Source organism: Sarcophilus harrisii, chromosome 1, assembly GCF_902635505.1.
Source record: "Sarcophilus harrisii chromosome 1, mSarHar1.11, whole genome shotgun sequence".
In the NCBI taxonomy this organism is placed as follows: Eukaryota; Metazoa; Chordata; class Mammalia; order Dasyuromorphia; family Dasyuridae; genus Sarcophilus; species Sarcophilus harrisii.
The window spans coordinates 347,054,595-347,072,185 of NC_045426.1; positions in this window are offsets into that span (position 1 = coordinate 347,054,595).

Sequence of the window (17,591 nt, forward strand, 5' to 3'; positions counted from 1 at the left end):
AGCAGTGGTTCTCAGCCTTCTGTTCTTAGTATCTTTATACTATTAAAAATTATTAAGATCTGTCCAAAGAGTTTTTTGTTTTTATGGGTTATATTTATAAATATTTACAATATTAGAAATAAAAGCTCGTTTTGGATTTGTAGAACAGATGAAAGAGTTTCAGAGACCCTGGGGATTATCTGTTGAGAGCCATTGATCTCTAGTATAGAAGAGCAGGAAGTGGAATAATTCTGGAGGGTGTTTTGGTGAGGAGTTACAGCTTGCTTAATCCACAGTGCCCTCTGCTGTCCTTCTATCATTTGTGCATCCTAGTAATCTAAGGAGAAAAAAAGATATATATACATATATAAATATAACAATAATCAAGTAGCTACAATAATTTCAGTTCTAGTGGACTTATCCAACGAAATTCAATTACCCTAATTTTAGATCTTTTATCAAAAACAAAAGAAAAAGAAAATACTCTTGCCAACAGGTTCAGTGTTGCTTTTTTATTATTCAACAAATACTTTTTCAATTACCCTAATTTTAGATCTTTTAGCAAAAACAAAAGAAAAAGAAAAGAAAAAGAAAATGCTCTTGCCAACAGGTTCAGTGTTGCTTTTTATTATTCAATAAATACTTTTTGACCTTTATTTTTAAAATTTTATTTCAATAGTATTTTATTTTTTCCAATTATATGTAAATATAGTTTTCAGGGCTCATTTTTGGAAGATTTTAATTTCTAATTTTTTTTTTCTCTTTTACTTCCTTAGCTGACCCCTCTCCAAGACAGCAAGCAGTCGAATACAGGTTATACATGTACAATCATTTAAAACATATTTCCCATATTTAACTTCTATTTTTAATGAATTTTCAATTTACTATTTTTATACATTGTATGCCTTAGAAAAATATTTTATTTGTAGTTTCAGAGATTTTTTTTAAAGTAGATAGTGAATTATTTGATTACCTGAAGCTTGTTTGTTACTCACTTGATAATATTATCAGTTATTTATTATTGGAATATTCAATTTGGCTCACTTAACCAAAGCCAATTTGGCTTTGGCAAAGAAGTTGAAATAGTTAAGATTTTTGCTTATTTATCATGGCAGCTTTTTCAGGTAGAAATATTTTCTTTAAAACTAATAAATATAAATTAACCATATTTTCAAATTATGTTATATATGTAAATATATAAATATTATTAATTATTCCTCATGACAAAAAATTTAGCTCACTGACATCCTAGAACCGTAATGTCTAGGCAACCACATGAAATTAGTGGCAATAAATCTTTTATTATTCCAAAACTCTTAAGAAGGATAAGAACTGGGGAAATTAGAGCTATGAGTTAAAATAGTGTTGCCAAACTCAAATAAAAATGAGGCTTCTAAATAGTACATAAGAATCCCTGTAGATCACATAATAACTTAGAAAAACATTTATTTTTTATATTCTATTTTATTTTTACTTTTGCTGTAAGTTTCCTAATTACATTTTAATCCAGTTCCTTCAACACCTAGAATATTATGCAACTCCTGTAATTTTTCACTTCTGAATTACAGTATCTTCTTAAATGGAACAGGTCAAAAAAAAAAAAAAAACATGCTTCAGAACACATGGAACTTTTATAAAAATTACCCATTTTTTCAGGCCCAGAGATTTTGAGTAATGAATGTTTAAAAGGGCAGAAATAGAAAATTTACAAATCAAAATGTAGTAGAAGGAGCACAAACAAAAGAGAAATTATTTAACATTAAATTCCTAAATAATGAGTAGAATAAAAAATGAATCAGAAACAATGAAAGTAAATGATCAAACAATATACCAAAATTTACGGATGCAGCTAAAGCAGTCTTCAGAAAAAATGTATATCATTAAAAAGGCATACTAATAGAAGAGGAAAGGATTAGACCAATAAGTACATAGTTGCCCATATTTGACCTAAACAGAAACACACTGATATCTTAGGAGGATAACAAGGGGACTTAAGTATGCCCTTAGGGGATAGCAGGGAGGGGACTTAAGTATGCCCTTGACTTGATGCTTAAAGTCCTTCAGGCCTACTCCAACTCTGAAATAGATGAAGCCTTACTCAATTTTCTCAGCTGTCTTGAAAGATCTCACCTCATGTCGTTCAGTCCCCCCTCTTATTTGTACACTGAGATCTCTTCAAATTCTGATAGCCTAACTTCATATTCCCTATCGAATTCCTCATCCTCTTCTGGCTCCTGTTTGGTCTTCTTGGACCATTGGCTCCCATCCTTTTAACACCATCAATCTAACAGACCCTTCAGCTTTCTCTTCCAACCTAATCATTCTAGATAATGAGTTTTGGACTATTCTGGTCATCAATCGGATCAAACAAGGTATGCAGATAGGGAGTAATAACACTACTAAGAGCTATAAGGCCAAACCAAAGGTGCTGCTCCCACCAAGCCAGGACCACCAGGAAGGTGAGGTCCAGGTCTGTACAGGAACATGACCAAGTTTCCTAATGTTCTTAATGATTTCTTTTTACTAGATTTCTATTGTCATCACTCTTTATACAACAAATATACTAATTTAGTTTCACACAAACTCCCCCTTAGCCAACAAATAATCCAGCACAAGTCTGTGTTGTAAAACAGCCTCTCTGGTTTGAGTAGCTTAGTCAGCCAAAAGATCTAGTGCCTCAGCCATAATCTCTACAACTGCTTGAAGCTTAATTATTCTGTTCAACATATATATTGGGGTTCTATATCCCCAACTTCCATCTTGAGCCCAAGTGACTGGCCCATACTTTTAACTATTCTCTCTGGAGGCCAGACACCACCCCAACATTTGCATCTCCAGTCTGAGTAATAGAGGTATCTAAACCCCATTTTTCTCTTCCCAAATCATTATACAACTGAATCCCTAAATATAGGTTTGCCTATTCAGGAGGAAAGAAAAATTTTGGCCTTATTAGTCCAATATAGCAAATCCCTGTCCAATTAAGAGGTAGGTGAGTATCAGCAGTTAGTCCACAGATCTAATAATGACCCATTAGAACAGGTTGTTCCCTCAAAAATATGTCTGAACTATTCCTTGTAAAAGGGTAATATTGATGGTCTCTCATCCCTAGGGGGCCTTCTCCTACAAAGGTGACATACTGACATTTCCATAAACCCTGCTCCTTCCTCCAGCTACAATTGGCAACTGGCCATTGACCCATTAGGTTCGAGGTTCTCCAAAATGTGGGAAACAGAGTCCCATGTTTCCCAGGTGTTCCTGGGATGACATTGTACCAACCCCATTGATGTCTAGACAGGTAAAAACTTAAGTTTTCCAAATCCTTGCAGCCTCCCTTGTATCTCCTAGAGATAGAGCAGACAAAAAGGAAGCCTTTTGTCAATCCGCAGCAATTCCTAAGGAATTGTGCCAGAGCTCCCAAGATCTCCAAAAGACGACTGCAGTACCCATTTGACAACTGCAATGTCCACTACAAGATAAGGAAAGAAAGTCTTTTATCTTGTCCAGAGTTAAGTCCACTCACATACACTATTTCCCAGCTTCAAATTTTGACCTGTTTAACAAAACCTATCTTCTGTCAATGGCCACTGATGTTTCTCTTCTAAGTTCCAGAAATCTGTCCCATTATGAATTTGGGATCAGTGACTAAGGATCCAGGCTGGGCTTAAGGAGACAGGTACCCATGGCCATTGGCTCAATTGTTGGGATCCACCACAGATCCAACAATTTGATAAGTTAAAAGTTCTCCCTATATTCTGCATGAGTAGGAGGAGCTGGTTCTATTCTTTGGAAGACAGAGGTCTAGTTTCTATGGCTATCATGAGGAAATAGGCAAACCCAAGGCTCAGGGAAAGCCCCATGAGAGTTCCCAAAGTAATTCCCAAAGTAATTAATGTAAGAAAAGTCATACAGTTACAATGCACTGGATTCAGAGTTTGTGTTCCCATTCAGTGGAGGTCCCCTCCTCAAATGTAATTTGAGGTCTCCCCATCTTCAACTATCCACTCGGATAAAGGTGATGCCACAGGTCCTTTTGTTCTGGTGTGGTGTGCCCAGCCTCATTCCTGGGTGCAAATTGCAGTGTCCAAGGTCAGTATCACCTGGTAGGGTCCGCCCCAGCACAGAGTCAGCTTCTCATCCTTCCAGGAACGGATCAACACCCAGTCTCCAACCTGAATTCTATGAACAGGGAAACCTAGGAGTCTGAGCTATTAACCCTTTTGTTGAAATCCTAGCAATGACTTAACATATCTCTTAAGAAATAAATCCTTTTGTCTCTAAGATAGGGTCCCAGTTTCCAATAGGACAAGGAGGATGACTGTACAATAATTCATAAGGTGAAAGCCCTCCATTTCTATGTGGCTTGGTTCTGATTCTAACCACAGCAAGAGGAAGATATTTAGTCCAAGGTAGTGGGGTCTCTAAAGATAATTTAGTCAGTTGCCGTTTTATTTCTTGATTCATCCTTTCTACTTTCCCAGAAGAGAGAGGATGCCAAGGGGTGTGGAGATCCCAAGTGATTTCTAAGGACCCGATCAGATTCTGCAATCCTTGGGCAGAAAAATGTGTTCACTGATCCGAGTGTATCCTCTCCACTATTCCATATAATTTGTTCTAATAAGACCTTACTGTCAAGGCAGTTGCTCGGGCTGAGAGGAATGCCTCCACCCATGTCAGATGGTCCACTATGACCAGCAAGTATTTGAGGCGACCCACTGGTGGCAGCTCAGTGAAGTCCACCTGTATGCTTTAGAATGGTCCAATTTCCGGAGCTCGTCCCCCTTTTGGGATCTGGCATTGAGCAGCCTTGTTAGTACTTCTACAAACGAGACAGCCATTCACCAGCTGTCAGGCCATAGTACATAGGCCAGGGGAAACATACCTTGTCAGCACAGCATCACACAGGTTTTGGACATCCCAGTGACTGCCCTGGTGCAGTTGCTGAAGGACCTGCCTCATACTTGCTTTGGTCAGTACCTCTCTGCCATCAGGTAAGAGCCATTGTCCTTCGGAGTTCCCAACTGCTCTGAGAGTCGAGGCCTTCCCTTTTTCCTTCTAGGTAAAACTGGGACAGGGTAGAGTAGGGGCAAGTACAGGTATCAAGGCCATCATATGAGAAATCTCCTGGTCCCCAGCTTCCTTGGTCTCCTCATCTGCTAATCTATTTTCCCCTTGCCTCAAGAGAATTTCCCATCTACCACTCTAGAAGATCCAACTATAAACCAATTTATTCCCCCAGGCATTGGGGATTCTTGTGAATCCTTTTACTTTCATTTGAAAATCAATTAACTCTAAACAACAATATTCCTCTGCAAGGGTGTCCTGTTCCAAGGGACAGGAGGCTGGATTAAGATTCAGCAATGCAACATGGGCAGCTGATCCTATAAGCCTCCTTCCCTTCATCTAGAGTGAATTCCCCTTAATTTCATTTTCTCGGAGTAGTTAATGGGGAATTGTTTGGGTGTCAAAAGTTCTCTTTCAATATAGCCCTCCTACACACCATGATCAGGCAAAACATGAAAAATGCATCTAAAGACAATATAGATCTTTGATAAGTAAGTCAGGGGCCTAGGATTGGGTGGGGTTCCAGAGATAGCCCTGCCTTCCATCAACATACAATGTAAAAGGCTCTAGACCTAAACCTTAGCCTAATCAGGGCATGATGAGATTCCTGGTTTTTTTCAAAAGGCCACTTGGGAGTGGCCCCAAGTACTTGGGCGAAGCAAACCTTTAGATAAAGAAACTCTAGCTCCAGGAAGTAAAAAGGTAAAGCAGCAACCAAAGTTTGGCTGCAAATTAAAATATCTATTTAAGGCAGTTTTACTTCAGGTAACTGTCCTCAAGTTTTCACAATTCTACCTTATAACCTATGCAGTCACACCTCAATTCAGAATTCCCAGCAAATATTAGCTGCAGTCCCAAAAGATTCTATCTCCTACAGCAATTATCATTAATCAAGGCTTCAGATGAATCTATTTCTCCAGAATCACAGTAAAGGGTTCATCCTAGAAAGTTCACAGCTTATACAGCTTAGGTAGTTCTAACTTTAACATTACACAGATCGTTTTGCCTTTAAAATACTCAAATACAAAGGAAAAAAAAATTCTAAATCGCACGTTGTCCATCTCGTTTCCACATAAAAGAAACTTTTAGATCTTTCAGATTTAACATTAATACTCTCTTCATTCAATTTATCAAATTATCAGATCAGACTAAAATCCTGTTCTAGATTTTTTTATGAACTTCCTTAAACAAGGAGTCTATCATGCACATAAATAAGCATTAAATAATTTGCTTTAGACAAATGGGATCTTAGTAGAAATAAATCGCTTTCAGATTAACTTACAGTTCCAACAAACTTCTTAGAGCAGCTATAGACTTGAAAAATAAAAATAAAACATTCCTTTATTAACACTATATAAATGTAGGCTGTTCCTTTAAACAGTAGAAGCAATTGATATCCGAACCAGCAAGGTGTGGCAGCCGCCATACTTAATGGGGAAAGGGAATTAGATCACCTGACAAGGTCCCTCTCCACATGGCCATTCTTCCCCAACTCCACCATACTTCCCGACTCTTAACTTATCACAGCTAACTTTTTTGGGTGCCATTTCCCCAGGATCCAATCTGTCAGCTCAAGACAGGCCCCAACCTCATGGGATATATCTCCTTTTCCCATGGCAAATGGCAGATTCACTAGGGAATTGTGCCTTTTTCTTTCATTTCTGGAGAGCTATTTTCCTCTCTTTTTCTCTCACATCATCTCTTCCTGTTCCCTCTCTCTCCTTCCAAAGCTTACTTGCTTAAACCTTCTCCAACATGTTAAACACTCCCAAACCAATGCTAGATGCTCCATTTAAACTATTAATTGCTTTTGCAAATCAATCTTTCTTGTCCCTCATCTTTAAGTCAAAGAAAAAAAGAATTTTTTTTTCTTTAAAACTTTAAACTTCAAGGTTCTCAAATAACTGAACCAAATGTCATAACATACATGCCCAACAGAGATGACAAATTTTTAAGGCATAACCCAGTTACAAATTACCCAATATCTCTAGAAAACAACACACCTCTAAGTAGGGAGATACAACCCCAACCTCCCCCCAAGGTAAACTACAAGCATTTTGTTTTAATAACCTATATTTTAACTTAAAATTCCAAACATGGCTTTAAATTCCCAATAATATAAAACCACTTTTGCCATCATATTTAAAATAATGAATTTCACCAAATAGCAGTCTCTTTCCCTTGGTACCACGTGGCCCTACTGCAGGTCAGGACATGTGAGAGGGAAAGGAAGAAGCCACCATCTTCACTCTCTCTATCCCACATACTTCCCCCATGTATAGGGTAATTGTACTCCCATTTGGGATCTGCTAAAGGTATTTCTAATCAGCTGAAACTACTCCTGCAGCTGGAGGGTTTCTCCTGTCACACTCCTTCATAGCTGCACCTCTAATTAGTCCCCTCTCCTCTTGTGAGAAGAGAGAATTCAAAATAGACCTAAGTTCTCCTCCTGGCCCTGAGGGCCCTTTGGAGGGGCAGATGGAATTAAATCCTTTCCTTCTCTTTCAGGTACAGAGTCAGTCTTTGTCACACCCAGTCTGCAATAGTGCCTTCACCAATATCTTTGTCACCCCAGACAAAACAACAATACCTTATCATCTTTTCCTTTTTCCTTCTATATTTTGGCAATTCATTCCAATCACTTAATTTATCTCCCAAGGGACTATCTACCAGTATTTTCTGATCATTTTTCTCATTTCTCTCCCCGAGGGGTGGCTGGGACTGGGCCACACCCATTGAATTTGGAGAGAACCTAAATTCCAAAACACCCAAACACGCCAATTGTCCCCAATCACCCTAGAAGGCCTAGGCAAGCCTATCCTGTCCAGAGACCCAGAATTTAAGACTCAAGGGCCTCACAGGGGGCTTACCGCTGGGTTGTTGCACAACAAATTACTTGACTGATACCTGTCCTCCACTGAACCGGTAGGAATTTTTACCTCGGAGTTTCTCCCTTTGCTTTGCTCCAAGTTTCTCCACTTCAGGCCCACTTTACCTTGGGAAGTAAGGAGAAGCTCTGGACGCTGGCGGGCTGCCTAAATCAGGGCAGGGCGCCACCCCGCCAGCACCCCAGGAGTTCACCTACTCACCACAAGTAGTGTGATCCTGAACGAGCCCCCAAAATTGTGTGGTTCAGATAGCATTTAATAAAAAAGCTGGAGAGATATCTAGAAGCAAAGCAAAGTTTATAAGATCTCGCAAGAATCGGGCCTCCCACCCATCGAGCAGACAATCAAAGGGAGGAAGCACCGTAGGGGGCAGGGTCAACACTTTTTATCCCTAACGCAAATACCCCCTCCCACCACTGACCCTCATCCTTATTGGCTGAGGATCTTACATTGTAAACTCAGGAACTACCCAAGAAATTGAACTTGACCAATAAGTACATAGTTGCCCATATTTGACCTAAACAGAAAGACACTGATATCATAGGAGGATAACAAGGGGACTTAAGTATGCCCTTAGGGGATAGCAGGGAGGGGACTTAAGTATGCCCTTGACTTGATGCTTAAAGTCCTTCAGGCCTACTCCAACTCTGAAATAGATGAAGCCTTACTCAATTTTCACAACTGTTTTGAAAAATCTCACCTCATCTCATCTCATCTGTCCCAAATCCCTCCAAATCTCTTTAAACAAATTTTAGAATGGCAGAACTCACAAAAAGACAGTGATACAATTTTCCAGTCCAAGACATCTTAGAAGTTTGGCAAAAAGATTTGTTGTACCAGAATGAGAGTGGATCACAGTCCAGCATAGACCACACCAGCATAGTCACAACCTCAGCCTCAGTGAACTAGGAGCAGGCCTTTGGAGCCACTCAATCAGCAGTGGCAGGAACTATTTACAGAACTCTTTGTAGATGAGGAGATCAAACAATTGGTCAGGAGATTGCAGGGTGTGTTGTTGTTGTTGTTGTTGTTGTTGTTGTTAGCACTGATGCAGAACTCTGCCCATACTTGGACCTAGATCTCAGTCCTGGAAGGCAGTCTCAAGTGGAGGAGCATTTAGCACACCAGAACCTACAGGTACAATGGAGCAGAGATCCTCCTCACAGTTTCAGGGCAGAAATGAATGCCTACTGTCACTCACAAGCCAGGAGAGTAGTAAACAATTCTCCTTAAATCATATCACCTAGAAAGAACTCAGAACATACAGATCCCTAGAAATATCTCTGAAAACAGCTGCACAAAACCTCTGGAGCTTTGAACAGTGCATCCTTCACCTTGGAAGCAGAACCCTACTTTAACAAAGAATTAAAAGTCAAGTTATAGACTCAGAAAATGAACAAACAACAGAAAAAAAATTTGACCATAGAAAATTACTATGATGACAAGGAAGATCAAAACATACTCAGAAAATAACAAAGACAAAGCTCCTATATCCAAAGCTTCTAAGAAAAAGATGAATTGTTTTCAGGCCATGAACAAGCTTAAAAAGGATTTTGAAAATTAAGAGACATAGAGGGGAAATGGTGCAGAGAAATAAGAGTGATGCAAAAGAGTCATGAAAAATGAGTCAGCAGCTTGGTAAGGGAGACACTATAAAAATGCTGAAGAAAACACCTTTAAAAAATAGAGTAGGTCAAGTAATCAAAGAAGTACAAAAATCCAACAAGGAGAAAAATGCCTTAAAAAGCAGAATTGGCCAAAGGAAAAGAGGCACAAAAATTCACTGAAACAAAAAACAAAAACAACTCCCTAAAATGTACAATTGGCTAAATAGAAAAGGAAGCTGAAAAGATCATTGAAGAAAATAATTCCTTAAAAATTAGAATTAAGCAAATGAAAGCCAGTGACTATGAGAAATCAAGAAACAATAAAACAAAACCAGAAGAATGAAAAAATAGAAGACAATGTAAAATATCTCACTGGAAAAATAACTGATGTGAAAAATAGATTCAGAAAAAGTAATCAAGGAAAACTGATTCAGAGTAAAATAAAATTATAAGAATCCATCCAGCCCAGAGAAAATTTATAAAGAACTGAAAAAGGGATTTAAACTGATCTAACCAATTGGAAAAATATTAAATGCTCTTGGATAGGGCGAGCAAATATAATAAAGATGACAATATTACCTAAACTAATCTATTTATTTAGCACTATACCAATCAGACTCCCAAAAAAACTATTTTAATGACCTAGAAAAAATAACAACAAAGTTCATATGGAAAAACAAAAGGTCAAGAATTTCAAGGGAATTAATGAAAAAGGGATTTAAAAATCAAATGGAAGACATTGAAAAAAAACTTTTTAAAAATCATTCAAGAAAAACAATATTATGAAAGAAAAGTTAACTAACAAGAAAAGGAGATTTTCAAAAAGAGAATTTCAAAGACAAAAATAATTCTTTGAAAATTTAAATTTGGTGAGTAGAAACCAGTGAAGCTTTTGAGAGATCAAATAAATAAATAAATAAATAAAACAATATAAAGAATGAAAAAAATTAGAACATAATGTAAAACATAAGAAAAACAACAGATTTGGAGAACAGATCAAGAAGAGAAACTATAAAAATAATTGGACTATTTGAAAGTTGTGATGAAAAAAGAAACAACCCAATAGTGCAAGAAATAATCCAAGAAAAATGTCCTGGAGTGATAGAATATGAGAGGAAAGTAGACATAGAACAAATCCACCAATCCTTTATGGAAAACACATAGGAATATTATTGTCAAATTTCAAAATCCTCACATCAAAGAGAAAAATTTGCAGAAATAAGAAAAAAACAATTCAAATATTCTGGAGCTACAATTATAATTGTGCAGGATTCAGTAGCAGCCACAATAAAAGACCACAAGTCCTAGAGTCATATCTATCAGTAATCAAAAGAACTAGGCCTGTGGCCAAATATATCCAGCAAAATTATTCATAATATTGAATGGGAAAAAAAATGGACATTCAATAAACTTGTAGATTTTCAGGTCTTTCTGTCAACCAAACCTGAACTCAATAGAAAATTTAACATATAAGAGCAAATATCAAAGATTAATTTCAAGAAACTTAACATGGACAAACTGTTTATGATTTTTACATGGAAATGTATACCATATGTTTAATACTGACGTCAGTAGTAGAGTGGCTCAAAAGAAAGATTGGGACAGAGTTAAAGTAAAAATAGTAATTGTGTTATATAAATGAGATACAAAGGAAGAATAGACATGGGCATTGGGGTGGTGGTGGGGAGGGGAGAGCTAGTAGTTCTGAAAATCTACTCATATTGGGAATGGATTAAATAGGCAACACGAAGGGTGTAGCACCCTCCAAAATCTATAAAGAAATAAGAGGGGAGAGATGAAGAGAGAGACAAGCAAAGGGTGGAAGAAGACAACAAGGGAGGGATCCCTGGATGGGGGAAAATTAAGTAATATCAAGGCAAATAAGAGTTATCAGGGATAGGAAAGATGTGTGTGTATGTGTGGGATGGGTATGTGTGTGTGTTTATGTATATATCTATATAGGTATACATAAAGATATCCTTAACTATAACCTGCTTAGGGAGGTTAGGGAAGGTAAAAGGGGAAAAAGAATAAAGTAAGTCCAGAAAATCCAATTAAATGGCAAATTATGCAGTGGGGCCAAATGTATAGTACCTCCAACTTAGGTTTTCTTCTTATTTCAAAATGCTTCTTATGAAATTCTAAGACTCTCATATGGGTATAGACAAATTTAGAGGATTAGCATTAAAATCTCATCAGATAGTTAGGCCTAATGTCAGTTGGAGATCCTAGCTCAATGAGAATTGTAAAATTTAAGGTGCTGTCATCATTTTCTTCATTTTTTATCAGCTCTGAAATGAACTAAATGTATAGGAAATTCATCTTTTAAAATATTATTGGTATCCATATATGGATTTTATAATTCAATAAACGATTTCTGTGTACAATTATTTATTTCTATATATGTTCACTAAAGAAGAAGAATCCATTAATTACCTCCTGAAAGAAATCTCAAAATGAAAACTCCAAGGAATATTTTAGTGAAATTCCAGAGCTCCTAGGTCAAGGAAAAAATATTGCAAGCTGCCAGAAACAAACAGTTCAAGTATTGTGGAACCACAGTCAAGATAATACAAGATTTAGTAGCTTCTACATTTAAAGATCAGAGAACTTGCAACATGAGATTCTAGGGGTTAAAGGATCGAGGATTGCAACCAACGATCATTTACTCAGCAAAATTGAATATTCCCTCTCAAAGGAAAAATAGATATTCAATGAAATAGAGGACTTTTAAGCATTCATAATGAAAAGACCAGAGTTGAATAGGAAATTTGACTCAAATACAAGATTCTAGAGAAGAATAAAGAGATAAACAGAAAAGAGAAATAGTAAGAGACTTAATAAGCTTAAATTGTTTACATTCCTATGTGGGAACATGATCCTTGTAACTCATAAGATTTTCTCATTATTAGGGCAATTAGAACACAGGTGTGAATTGAATATGAAGGGATAATATCTAAAAAGATTAAGGTGTGAGAGAGGAATGTACTGGGAGAAAGGGAAAGGGAGAGGTAGAATGTGATAAATTATCTCACATAAAAGAGAAAAGAAAATGCTTTTACAGTAGAGGGAAAGAAGAGGGAGGTAAGGAACAGTGAGTGAACTTTATTCTTATTAGAATTGGCTCAAAGAGAAAATAACATACATGCTCAATTGGGTATAAAAATTTATCTTATCTTACAGGGAAATAAAAGGGGAAAGGGATGGGGGGGGGAAGTAGTGATAGAAGAGAGAGCAGAAAGGAAGGGAATAGTTGGGAACAATTTTGAGAAGGGATAGGATGAAAGGAGAAAGAGAATAGAATAAAGGGAGTGGGGGAATCAGATGGAAGGAAATAGAGTAAGCAATCATAATTGTGGAAAAATTTTTGCAGCAACTTTCTTTGATAAAGGCCTTATTCCTCAAACATATAGAAAATGGAGTCAGTTATAAAAGTATGATTCATTGCCCAATTGATAAATGACCGAAAGATAATAACAGTTTTCAGATGAAGTAACCAAAGTTATCTAGAGTCATATTAAAAAAATACTCTAATTTGCTATTGATTGGAGAAATACAAATTAAAACAATTCTGAAGTACTATCTCACTCTTATTAGATTGGATTAGATTGTCCACCAGACAAATGGTGGAGAGGGATATGGAGAAAATGAAACATTAATACACTGTCAGTGGAGATTTGAACTGAATCAACTATTCTGTAGAACAGTTTGAAACTATCCTCAAAAGGCAAAACAATATATATCCTTTCACCTAGCAAAATGTTATCCATCCCCAGATGGTTTCTGAATACAGATTAAAGCATTTTTAAACTTTATTTTTCTTGAGTTTTTTTTTTCTTTTGGTCTATGTTTTGCTTTATAACATGACTATTATGGAAATGTCCTGCATTATTACACATTTATAACCCCTGTCAAATTGTTTTCTCAATGAGGAGATTGTGGAGAGAGTAAGGAAGAGAACTGGGAAGTTAAAAATGTTAAAATAATTGTTAAAATTCTTTTTACATATAACTGAAGAAAAATAAAATATTAGATAAATTTAAAAAAACCTTTTAAAAAAGAGGACAGGAAAATCAAAACAAAATGGTAAAACAGAAAAAACTATAAGAAACTTTTCAATCAGAAAAATAATTTATCAGAACCCATTATACACAGAAATATACTAACAAATCTGAGAACTTAAAGGAAATAGAGGGATGTCTCTAAAAATATTAAATACTTAGACTAACCAAAGACCAACTAGAGATCTTAAATAAGCCAGTTGCAAAAAGGAAATAAGACTACCAATAAAGGAAATACCAAGGATGCTCATATAGTTATGGGACAATTTTTTCAAACTAAAAAAGAAACAAACAATTAGTACTTATACTACACAAGTTATTCTTAAAAGTTGAGAAAGAAAACATTCTACTAATCTGTTATGAAGCAAATATAATCCTAGTAACTAAACCATGGAGGGATTAAACACAAGAATCATAGATAAGCATCAACCATAAATATTTTTTAAAATTTACATAAAATTCTTTCTAATAAAGTACAGCCATTCATCCAAGAAATCATTAATTATGAACAAGTAATTCCATTTATATCAGTGATGCAGATACTTCAAAATTAGGAAAACAGTCATTAAAAACAAAAACATTCAAAATCCCAAATCATTTTGCAATAGAAGTAGAAAAATTTTTTGACAAATTATCAGTATATATTGATAATTTTTTGGCTATCCCTCTCTAGAAGAGTCCCTCCTAGAAGAATATAAGATTCTCCTATTAACCCTTGGTTCAACAATTGGGCTGACAATGCCATATTCCTCCCTTCAGGTATGATTATCAATAAGTTGAGTCTTTATACAGGTACTCAGTTTATGTCTAAGGAAAGATCTGTGGGATAGCAAGAGATATTACAAAAATAACTCTTAATGAGTTTGAGTGTTAACAATAAGATGTATAAGAATGATAATCAATTAAATACAAAACTTTCTTGCAAGCAGTGGGGAAAGGAGGACCCAACACATAACTCAGATACTTATACTGACATAAGAGTATAACTCATGGAGCAGCTAGGTAGTGCAGTGGATAGAGCACTGGCCCTGAAGTCAGGAGGACCTGAGTTCAAATCTAGCCTCAGATACTTAACACTTCCTAGTTGGGTGACCCTAGACAAGTCACTTAACCCCAATTGCCTCAGCAAAAACAAACAAACAAAAAAGAGTATAACTCATGTAATGGCAGAGCTGCTTTGGAGAGCATGTGGGTCTATTCACCAGGAAGGGGATGTTCTTCCTGGAAGTAAGGATGTATTCCAAAATGCATTTCTTTTTATTTTGTTTTGTTTTGTTTTTATTATAACAGCTTTTTATTTACAAAACATATGCATGGTTAAGTTTTTAACACTGACCCTTGCAAAACCTTCTGTTCCAAATTTTCCTTTCCTTCCCCTTACCCCCTCCCCTAAATGGTAGGTTGTCTAATACATGTTAAATATGTTAAAATATATGTTAAATTCAATATATGTATACATATTTATACAATTATCTTGCTGTACAAGAAAAATCGGCTTTAGAAAGAAAGGAAAAAACCCAAGAAGGAAAACAAAAAATGCAAGCAAACAGAAACAGAAAGAGTGAAAATGCTATGTTGTGGTCCACATTCATTTCCCATAGTTCTCTCTCTGGGTGTAGATGACTCTCTTCATTACTGAACAACTGAAATTGATTTGAATCATCTCATTGTTGAAGAGAGCTATGTCCATCAGAATTGATCGTCATATAGTCTTGTTGTTGCCATATATAAATATCTCCTGGTTCTGCTCATTTCACTTAGCATCAGTTCATGTAGGTCTCCCCAAGCCTCTCTAAAATCATCCTGCTGTTCATATACTCCATAACATTCATAATTTAGTCAGCCATTCTCCAACTGATGGGCATCCATTCAGTTTCCAGTTTCTAGCCACTATAAAAAGGAGTGTCACAAAATTTTTGGACATACAGGCCCCTTTCCCTTCTTTAAGATCTCTTTGGGATATAAGCCCAGTAAAAACTGCTGGATCAAAGGGTATGCACAGGTTGATAACTTTTTCAGCATAATTCCAAATTGCTCTCCAGAATGGTTGGATCCATTCACAGTTCCACCAACAATGTATCAGTGTCCCAGTTTTCCCACAGCCCTTCCAACATTCATCATTATCTTTTCCTGTCATCTTACCCAATTTGAGAGGTGTGTAATGATATCTCAGAGTTGTATGATCAGAGTTCTCTGATCAATAGTGATTTGGAGCACATTTTCAAATGACTAGAAATAGTTTCAATTTCTTCATCTGAAAATTGTCTGTTCATATTCTTTGATCATTTATCATTTGGAGAATGACATGATTTCTTGTAAATTTGAGTCAATTCTGTATATATTTTGGAAATGAAGCCTTTATCAGAACCTTTGAATGCAAAAATGTTTTGCCAGTTTATTGCTTCCCTTCTAATCTTGTCTGCGTTAGTTTTGTTTGTACAAAAGCTTTTTAACTTAATATAATCAAAATTATCTATTTTGTGATCAATAATGATCTCTAGTTCTTTTTTGGTCACAAATTCCTTCCTCCTCCACAGGTCTGAGAGGGAAACTCTCCTATGTTCTTCTAATTTATTTATAATATCATTCTTTATGTCTAGGTCATGAACCCATTTTGACCTTATCTTGGTATACTTTGTTAAATGTGGGTCAAAGCTAGTTTCTGCAATACTAGTTTTCAATTTTCCCAGCAGTTTTTGTCAAATAGTGAATTCTTATCCCAAAAGCTGGGGCCTTTGGGTTTGTCAAATACTAGATTTTTATAGTCATTGACTATTTTGTTCTATGAATCTAACCTATTCCACTGATCAACTTCTCTATTTCTTAGCCAGTACCAAATGGTTTGATGACAACTGCTTTATAATATAGTTTTAGATCTGGTACAGCTAGGCAACTTCATTTGCTTTTCTCTTCATTAATTTCTTTGAAATTCTTGCTCTTTTTTTTCTTCTAGATGAATTTTGTCGTTTTTTTTTTTTTTTTTTTTTTTTTTTTTTTGTTAAGTAAAATAGTTTCTTGGGTATTTGATTGATATTGCACTAAATAAACAGATTACTTTAGGGAGTATAGTCATCTTTATTATATTTGCTTGACCTATCCAAGAGCACTTGATGTTTTTTCTAATTGTTTAGATCTGACTATATTTGTGTGGAAAATGTTTTGTAGTTTTGCTTATATAGTTCCTGACTTTTCCTTGGCAGATAAATTCCCAAATATTTTATATTATCAACAGTTATTTTATATGGAATTTCTCTTTGTATTTCTTGCTGTTGGATTTTGTTAGTGATGTATAAGAATGCTGATGATTTATGTGAATTTATTTTGTATCCTACAACTTTGCTAAAGTTGTGGATTATTTCTAATAGCTTTTAAATTGATTCTCTGGGATTCTCTAAGTATACCAACATATCATCTGCAAAGAGTGATAATTTGGTTTCCTCATTACCTACTATAATTCCTTTAATTTCTTTTTCTTCTCTTATTGCCAAGGCTAGCATTTCTAATACAATATTGAATAGTAATGGTGATAGTGGGCAACCTTGTTTCTCGCCTGATCTTATTGGGAATGGTTCTAGCTTATCCTCATTACAAATGATGCTTGCTGATGGTTTTAAATAGATGCTACTATTTTAAGGAAAAGTCCATTTATTCCTATACTCCCTAGTGTATTTAATAGGAATGAGTGTTGGATTTTATCAAATGCTTTTTCTGCATGTATTGAGATAATCATATGGTTTTTGTTAATTTGGTCATTGATATAGTCAATTATGTTAATAGTTTTCCTGATATTGAACCAGCCCTGCATTCCTGGTATAAATCCTACTTGGTTGTGTTGTATTATCCAGTGGATGATTTTCTGTAATCTCTTTCCTAATATTTTATTTAAGATTTTTGCATCAATATTCATTAGAGAGATTGGTCTATAATTTCTTTCTCTGTTTTCATCCTACCTGGTTTCGGTATCAGTCCCATGTCTATGTCATAAAAGAAATTTG